Raw genomic sequence first — 9730 nt, 5'->3', positions numbered from 1 at the left:
CTGCAAAACCCTACCATATCTTTCAACACCATTCATCATCACTCCATCCCCGATTAAACACGGATTTGATTAATTCAAAGGGGCCACTTGTAAAATTTTATGGGGTTGTCAAAATTTTCATGCATATATAACACAATAAAAATAAAATTGAGGGGGCAGCTGCCCACCTTGGATATAGAGTAAGTCTGCCACTGCTGTCGGCTAAGACCCGTTATTTTAAGGGTTAAATTCTTTTATATTTAAAAATACAAAACTTATATAATAGGATTGGATGTTAATCATCTTATAACTATTGAGTTCAATTTTTTTTTAATAAATAATTCATTTAATCAAGTTTAGGTTATTGGACCCAAACTAAAATTAAAAACTAAAAAGAAAAGAAAATCAAACAAAAAGTTAAAAGAAATAGCGGCTTTTTGCTATAACGTTAATCATAAATCAGCTTATCTATTTCGTTACTCGTTATGACCTATAACCTTTTTTATTTTAACTCGGTTGAAGTTTTAAATCCTCGAATACGGCCCTTGTATGATGTTACCAACCCGACCATGCATGCAATGGGTAAAAAAAAAATAAGTACAAATCTATACTATATAACAAATAAAGGTTTTTAAATACCACATATCATAACATTATATAGAGTGATTTTATTAATAGTTTTATATTTCATTTTTTAATCTATTATTTTTTCCTTTTAATAATTATTTCATGTTTTTAAAAATTTAATACTAACATAAATATTTATTTTGTTTTACATAAATATATTGTATTAGTTATTATTATTAAGCTTTTATAAATAACCGTTTTTCATGTTGATTTTGAATAATAATTCCTAAATTTAAGGTTTTAAATATATTATATTAGTTAATTAATATTAATGTTTTATATAAAATGATATTATTAGATGAATAGAAGCTTAATTTAAAATCAAAAGTTTCAATAGACTAAATTCACTACAAATAAAAAGCCATTTAATGGCACTAAAAAAGTGTCACAAAAAATCAAAGTGTCACTAAAGGACCTTGTTGGAATGAGTGACACACAAAAAGGGTGTCACTAGAAGCGCTACCACTAAAGCCTTTCAGTGGCACTTTTTTCGTCTGCCACTATAAACTTTTGTGCCTTTTGTGGCATTTTTTTTTGTATGCCATTATAAAAATTTAAACTTTTAGTGGCACTTTTTTGTCTGTCGCTACAAACCTCAAAACTTTAGTGACACCTTTTCCATCTGCCGATATAAAATTTTGACTTTTTGTGGCACTTTTTTTATTACTTCTAGACCTTTGTGGCACTTTTTTTTGCCTACCAATGACACTTTTTTTCAACTACCACTAAATTTTTTTGAATATAAAAATAATAATATCTTCGTCTCAATTAAAAGCTCGATCACATTCCAAACACATACCAAATATCTGATAACAACTAAAGGCAAAATATAAAAGGAAATTGAATAAAAACTAAAAACTTCACCACGCTCATTAACCTCTTTCACCATCTTCAATTTTCATGTGAAGTACCTAATAAGAAAAACAAAGAGTTTTCAATATATAAACAAATGAACACTAACTTGAGTAACCGGCTTAATTATTAACCTAAAACCGTTCTCAACCTATTGAAATAAACCGTATCACCACTAGCCTTATTTAAAGAAGCAAACAAGCTAAATGGCTTAGATTTTTGAACACTTACATGTAACGTCATGATAAGACATGAGCTTTTTCTTGTTTGACTTTTGATTCAGCCCGCAAAATAGTCATGTTTTCTAACTCACATAAGAAAAGAAAGTAGTTAGTAATTATGATGAATAAACATTAAACAGAGTTCACTACTTTGAATTTTGTAGAACTTACGAGGATCCCAGTGAATATTCCGGCTCTAGTTAATCCATGGAAATTTCATTTCCCTACCAAAATAACAACAGTTAACAGTTAAGAATCGTGACTTTAATTCTAATTGTGTCTAGATACTAAGTATTGAACATTAGTATTTATATTAGCAAACATGGAAATTTATAAGTACCTTGTTATAATCATGGCGAATTTCAAAGCTGTTATTGGCTTTAGTGCTTTTTTCCGCTTTAAATTTAAAACGAAGATCACGGTAAAATATACATAAAACTTATATGAATGAAAATAATGCAAACTTAGAAAATTAATCTAGAAAGTAATGGTCACGGTTTATAACCTTTGGCCAATACCCCGCCATTATTATCATTGGACTACTTTGAGTCAAATCACCCAAAAATTTGACACTTTTTCCTTATTCGTAAAAATATTGCCTGCAAGTTTTTTTAACCGCGACTTTTTACAGGTCATGAAGCTATCGTGAAGGTTCCTGAAACATTCCAACAAAATTTAACATTTTTCTTTATCATCAATTAACAAAATGTTCGCACATTTGTAGATAAATAAGAATTTACCTTAGTAATGTCCATAGTGTCTGTAAAATCAAGTTCTTTTAACATCAATTTCATACTCTGGAACTTCACGGGCGTTTTTACATACAATAGAACTATGAAGTGATCATTCAAAATGATTATGATGCATTTAGTAGTATACTTTTAGACTAGTTTAAATGATTCACATGATATCTTATGAAATCCTAAAAAAAATTAGTATAGCATTCTTAAGTTGAGAGTTTTAGATGGTTGACAGTCCTAAAGGCGATGGATGACTAAAACAACCAAACAATCCAAATTGCATGTATAAACAAAACAAGCTAAAAGATATTACAATTCAATATAAAAGATTAAAATACTCACCTTAGGAACTCAAAAATTTTTGGTGACACATTCGCTTCAGTTACATCTTGGATTTTTATCATTTGCACCATCTGAAATAAACGAGTGTGCCCAACAAGCATCAGCCAAAACTTATTTATCGTTTGAACGATAAAGTTGTTTAATATCCAGAAATGCAGGTCTTGTCTGTCAAAACAAATGAAAATTAGTAATAACTATTAAAGTTAGTGAATGGAAGCCTGTAGCGATAATAAAAGACAGTTTTTTAAAGACCAACCTGATCAAAAGAAACTCCAATCTCAACAAAGCGAGTAACAACACCATCTTGAATAATTTCTTTAATGGACAGATTGTGATTATAATTATCTAGAAACCCAAATTAAAACCGTCAATTTCATATCAACAAATATGTATCATCACAAATTCACAATCTAACATGTTTTAGTGAAATTGGGAAGATTAGTCTCCCACATTCTTCCAGACTCTGACAACATCCTCGCACGAGTTGCAACATTCCCCATTTGACTGTAAAAATCCAAGATAGTTTAAAAAAAATTCACAGATACAAATTAAATAACATAAAACTAAAACATGCTGATTCTGCATCAAAACATGAACCATAATATGTCTCATTATGTTCAAGACTAGCAGCCTACCACCATGTATTTGCAAAATTTTCTCAATCTGTTGTTAAATATATAATTTTATAAGCAAAAACATCATAAACATTTTATCTTTTTTATGAATTAGCAATTGTCGTTTATTAGTTGTGTAGGATCTTTTGCAAGAAATGAATGAGTTTGTTTTCCTTTTATTTTTTTTACCAATATAAGAGAGAACGGCTTACAAACATTACTAAATTACAAGTTTTTTTTTAAGTCTTAAAAGATACATTCACTATTTATTTTTTCTCAGTGTTTATGTTAATGTAAACGAGCCGGTTTCTTTAACCGATTAAAGGATCAAACATGGTTCATGTCAAAATAGTCTATGACTAGAATGATTTCGGTTCACGGTTGGTTTAAAAGAGTATATGTTTACAACTTCTTCTTTTTTACTTGACTATTTAATTAACCTATCATTTATGTTAAGTTCATCATCTTTAAAATCCAAAAAAAATATAAACACTAAACTACATGTTTTAGTTTTTCATATGGATAAAACAAATTTTACTTTAGGAATATAAATGTTAGACTTAAGCACACTGTTAATCAGATGATAATTTGACTGTGTATATCCTTTTTTTCTTGGAGATTTCAAAAATATAGATTTCTATATCAACGAGTAATACTCGCACCAAAAATTAGTTCGTTCAAGAATAAAATTATACATTACAAGAAAGTATTATTTCATAATCTTTTAAGTGGCTTCAAAATCTAAGGTTGTCAAGTCATATTTTAGTCCTGCAAGTCGATGTTCAAGTGAAAGGTTTAATATATTAACTAGAAAAGTGGTATATACAATGAAACTAAACAACATGTGAAAATACAATATGGTAATCATGTTGTAGAAGATGAAATCATATCGGAAAGTAATATTGGATCTCACTTTTATTCTTAAAAAATTCTATACCCTTGGATAAAATAATTAATTTCAAATTTCAAAAAAAGAAAATTTCACTTTATGTTTGTTTTGCAATGAAGATAAATAAAAACTAACGCCTATCATGTTTTTGATATAGAGGGTAAACTTATTTTAGACAACTTATTTTAATTCATGGTTAGTTATGTGTTGTATTATCTGGGTCAAGTTATTCTACAAAGGGAAATAAAAATGAGAAGGATGAAAAGTCATAATTAATTAACATGTGTCAAGTAAGGACCAAAGAAAAAGGGATATAAAAGTAATATTACACATTTTCTCTCTCAATATGCAAGTCATATGTTAATTCCCCCATCATTTTTAAACGTATATAACTTTTTCATATGATATTTTTTTTTAAATAAAATTCACCATAATAACAAACGTTTTTTTACTTTTAATATGAGTATAATTTTGTTATATAAGAATACAAAATAATTTACGTCATTGTGTCTTTTTGCTTACCATTTTGTCTTTTTTCGTCATTGTGTCTTTCTGTTTATTATTGTGTTTTTTCGCCATTGTGTCTTTCAACTGATCATTGTGTTTTTTTTAAATACTAATAACACCGTTGTGTAATAATATATATATATATATATATATAATGAAAAATACCAACAAATTATCTAATACATAAAACACAATAATGAATGCATATTCCACAATAACATGAAACGTAAAACATAATAATGAGTACATATAATATAGCAACACAATGGCCTGAAACGTAAGACACAATGGTAAATACAAATAACACACCGACCTTAAACGTAAAACACAATGGTAAATACATATAACACAATAACCTTAAACGTAAGACACAATAGTAGATACATATAACACAATGACCTTAAACGTAAGACACAATGGTAGATACATATAACACAATGACCTTAAACGTAAGACACAATGGTAGATACATCTAACACAATGACCTTAAACGTAAGACACAATGGTAGATACATCTAACACAATGACCTTAAACGTAAGACACAATGGTAAATACATATAATACAATGACCTTAAACGTAAGACACAATGGTAAATACATCTAACACAATGACATTAAACGTAAGACACAATGGTAAATACATCTAACACAATGACCTTAAACGTAAGACACAATGGTAAATACATATAACACAATGACCTTAAATGTAAGACACAATGGTAAATACAAATAACACAATGACCTTAAACGTAAAACACAATGGAATCTACATATTACACAACGGCTTGAACGTAATACACAATCAACATAAAGACACAATGACCTTAAACGTAAAACACAATGGAATCTACATATTACACAATGGCTTGAACGTAATACAAAATCAACATAAAGCAAATGTTGAGCACAAAGACACATTGACAAACGAAAGACACAATGACGTAATCTTTGTTTTAATTTTTATCTTTAATATGAGTATCAATTGAAAAACACAATGACCAAAATATATAACACAATGATAGAAAAACCCAATTAAAAAACACAATGGACAACCAAATAACACAATACAAAAAAACCCACCAACTTTTTTTTATTTTTATATAACAATATGATATTCATATTAAAGATAAAAAAAAGCTCGTTATTATGGTAAAAAAAATTTCTAAAAAAAACGTCGTATGAAAAAGTTATGGACGTTTTAAAATGATGGAGGAATTGACATGTGCCTTGCATATGGAGAGAGCATTATCATAAGTGGGTTATTACCTTCATGCCCTTTTCATCAATTTTTTTTTTTCAAATTAATCTCCACCATCCAAATATAAGATCAATGGATTAGATTCATTCTCACCATTCTCACTTTTGTTGTCCTTTGTATTTTAACTTTACCCTATATTGTCTAGAGTTAAATATAGAAACAAAGTCAAACTACCATTGATATAGAGGGTAAACTTACAATTAAAATCATTAATATTGTAGAGTTGAGTTATAATAACAGTATTAGTTTTTGTAGGAAGGATATGAAATAATCTTGTTCATTCATTTTAGACTTGAATGATTGAGATTGAATTATAGAGAAAATCAAGTGTAAAACAAGGGCAAGGGTATAATAAGCAATGTTTTGAAACCCGGTTCGGACCGGCCGATCGGACCGGGACCCGCTACAAACACCGGTCCGGTTCATGGATTTAACCCGTTTTCTAAAAACCCGGCCGGTTCTTGCGGTTTGCGATCGGACCGGACCCGGTGAACCGCCGGGTGAACCGGTAAAATGGAATAAAATCTAAAAATATAACCAGTTTGCAAAAATCTACTATATGTCGGCCGTAATTCCGGCCATAGTTTCAAATTCGACGACTCTAAAAGTAGGCCGGTTGTGAGTGATTAGAAGTCCGAAGGAGATGAGATGAAGATGGTGAGATGATTGAGTCATAAACCTTGCCTGTGATGAACTTCCATGATTCCGTCAATTGAGTGGGAGCGGCGGCGGTGAAAGTGCAGTGTACATTAGGGTTTGCACTTGAAGATGAGAAGATGGAGTGCACCTCCTGATTTATTTTACGTTATTTAAGTTTTGTTTTTTAGCAAAGTTACATTTTTCACCTTGAAATTTTTAGTTTTATTAAACTGAACCCTAAGCTTACTCTAGTTAGGGGTGAGCAAAAAACGGTTCGGAACCGCCAGAACCGAGGAACCGGAACCGAACCGGTGCCTCAGAACCGCTAATGTGTGTACCGGTTCGGTTCTCGGTTCTCAGAATTTGCATTAAACGGTTCCCGGTTCGGTTCCGGGTAAAACCGGCGGTTCTAGACTTGGAACCGAAGAACCAGAATATTCAAAACATTTTAAATAAATTAACCAATCCCCATTTTTTATAAAGTAACTTATAAACCGACATCCATTCAATCATTTTTAATTCAAATATTCTTTCTTTACGTTCAAGACCTAGCAACCATGATCAATTTTGATTTAAGCTATCAAGATAATTTAATATAAAATTATATGATCTTTCATTAATCTATTGTTGTCAATGATTTATTTAACTTCAACACTTAGGTTTTAATAAAAAATATATCGGATGTTCATGTTGTAATCTAAATTAGTTTTAACGTGAAAGAAGACATACAATTATATAAAATTGTTTTGCAATTTGCAAAGTTTGCATAACTCATTTGATAAATAAGCGACCGAATCGGTTCTAGCCAGAACCGATTAGCGAGAACCGTTTTTAGCGGTTGTGGAACCGAACCGGTTTACTATAATAGGTTCCGGTTCCGGTTCTATTTTCACTCATTTTCGGTTCCGGTTCGGTTCTCGCGGTTCTGAACCGTTGCACAGCCCTAACTCTAGTAATGTCTATAGTTGTTTTATTTTTGTTTCTTAAGTTTATATATATATATATACATATATATATATATATAGCATCATCCGGGTCAAACACCGGTCCGTCCTTCCGGGTCGGTCTGACCTTTGACCCGGTAACTTCTCCGGGTCAACGTCCAGACCGGGTCTGAAAACATTGATAATAAGGATAACACATTTGTTGACTTTCTCTTTCCACATGCAAGACACATGTCAAATTCCACTATCATTTTAAAACATACATAACTTTTTATACGACATTTTTTTTTAAAAACCAATTTCACCTTAAGAACGAGTTTTTTTTGATCTTTTATATGAGTACCATATTATTATAAAAAAATTAAAAAAATTTAGTGGGTTTTTTATACATTGTGTAATAGGTTATAGGCATTGTATTTTATCTTCATTGTGTTTTATCCAATTATGTTTTAGTATAATATTTTTTCCATTATGTTTTTACATTGTATTATACAACTAGTTTTTATCCCCCCATAAAACGGGGTTGCTTTACATTATTTATTTCTAATATTTATATATTTTTTCATATTTTAATTTTATTTATTGTAAGAAAGTTAATAATATACTTATTATTTGATAATGAAAAAGTTTTACAAATAAATGAGATGTTATAACCTGGTTTAAAAATTATCTCGGTTTGGTGAGACCCATGACCAACTTATTTTGTTTACTATAAAGTTGTTTCTTAGTTATAAACAATATCATTTTTTTAAAAATCATATAATAATTTTTAGTATATCCCTATATTATATGATTTTCACATCAATAATTTAGTGAGATTAATTCTTTATTTAATGAGATATTCGTTTAAGGAGTATTTGGGTTTGGTAAGACACATACCCGTGAATTCAGGTCAAATGCATGAGAAGCTTTCTTTTACAAATAATATAATATGGTGGCTTGAAAGAATGTATGGAGCAACCAGAAAACTTTTAAAGGTTTCGTTTATATATATTATAGATAGATTTAATGATTTAAAAACCAATAGATATTTATTTTTATAAAAATGGAAAAGTGAATACGGTGCTGTAACGCGTCTAAGCTTAGTAGGGAAAACTCATCAAAACTACGTAGTTTTGGTTAAAAACAATCAATAACTAATTTATTCCCTAATTCCTACCATGGATCAAGCTAGGTCTCCCGCTCATCGTCTCCCACATCATCAATCTGCAAAAAAAATTTCAAAGTTTTTATTCGTCTATCGCAATTGGTTGTGGCAATCAATCATTTTTTTAAATAGATTTAAATTTTGAAACATTGTTTGCTTTTAGATTCTTCCTTACCAATTGATTGTCATCTCACAACAAAATGTTGGTTACATGTGTTTAATGTCGATTACACTAGTTCCGGTGTCGGTTACGTGTGTTTCGTCATTCCGATGTCAATTACGTCTGCCGGTTAGCGTTCGATTGATGCCGCATTACGCGCACTCCGGCACAAGGCTTAGCGTGTACCAAAGAAATTGTGGTCATTTGAAGTTAAATATATTACCATGAAAAATCAAAAAAAAAAAAAGGAAAGAAAGAATTTTTATCTTGAGGATGAGTTCAAACTTTTTGCCTGTAACTAGAAAATTGGGAGGCTTGATTGATTTTAGTATTAAACTGATTGTAGGTTATAAATCTTTTGAAAAATTAGGCAACACAATTGAAGATGTGATTTTAAGCAATTGACGTAAATCAACGCCATGGAAGAATTGCAGTAGATCGACGCCTTGGGAGAAGATGGGTGGGAGACCTAACTTGATCCATGGTAGGAATTAGGGAATAAATAAGTTATGGGTTGTTTTTAATAAAACTACGTAGTTTTGATGGGTTTTCCGTCTAAACTTAGACGCGTTACAGTACTGGATTCACTTTCCCCTTATTTACTAAAAGTGTATAGATATAATAAAAATATAGTTTAAAGAAAAATGAATAATTTAATCATGTTATAGATATAATATAAATGGAGTGAAAAAGAAAAGTGAATAATTATTGATCTATGTCATATATTAGTTTTGGAGGAAAAAAATTGTGAGATTTAACCACAAACTAACATGTGTCTAGAATTATTTTACTTTATTAGAATAGGTAGAT

General features: G+C 29.9%; 1 long non-coding RNA gene across 1 annotated transcript; it reads right to left on the bottom strand.

The window, feature by feature from the left end:
* Positions 1–1696: 1696 nt before the first annotated feature.
* LOC143581023 (uncharacterized) lies at positions 1697–2244 on the bottom strand. The gene is made up of 3 exons (XR_013143759.1): positions 2020–2244; positions 1851–1903; positions 1697–1762 (listed from the first exon to the last, which is right to left on the bottom strand). It is a non-coding gene; the product is annotated as an uncharacterized LOC143581023 (long non-coding RNA).
* Positions 2245–9730: the final 7486 nt, after the last annotated feature.

This window comes from Bidens hawaiensis, unplaced genomic scaffold (genome assembly GCF_021521415.1).
Source record: "Bidens hawaiensis isolate Kalapana, Puna unplaced genomic scaffold, B.hawaiensis_p1.1 tig00030792_1, whole genome shotgun sequence".
Taxonomy (NCBI): Eukaryota; Viridiplantae; Streptophyta; class Magnoliopsida; order Asterales; family Asteraceae; genus Bidens; species Bidens hawaiensis.
This window is presented reverse-complemented; position numbering and strand designations above follow the sequence as displayed.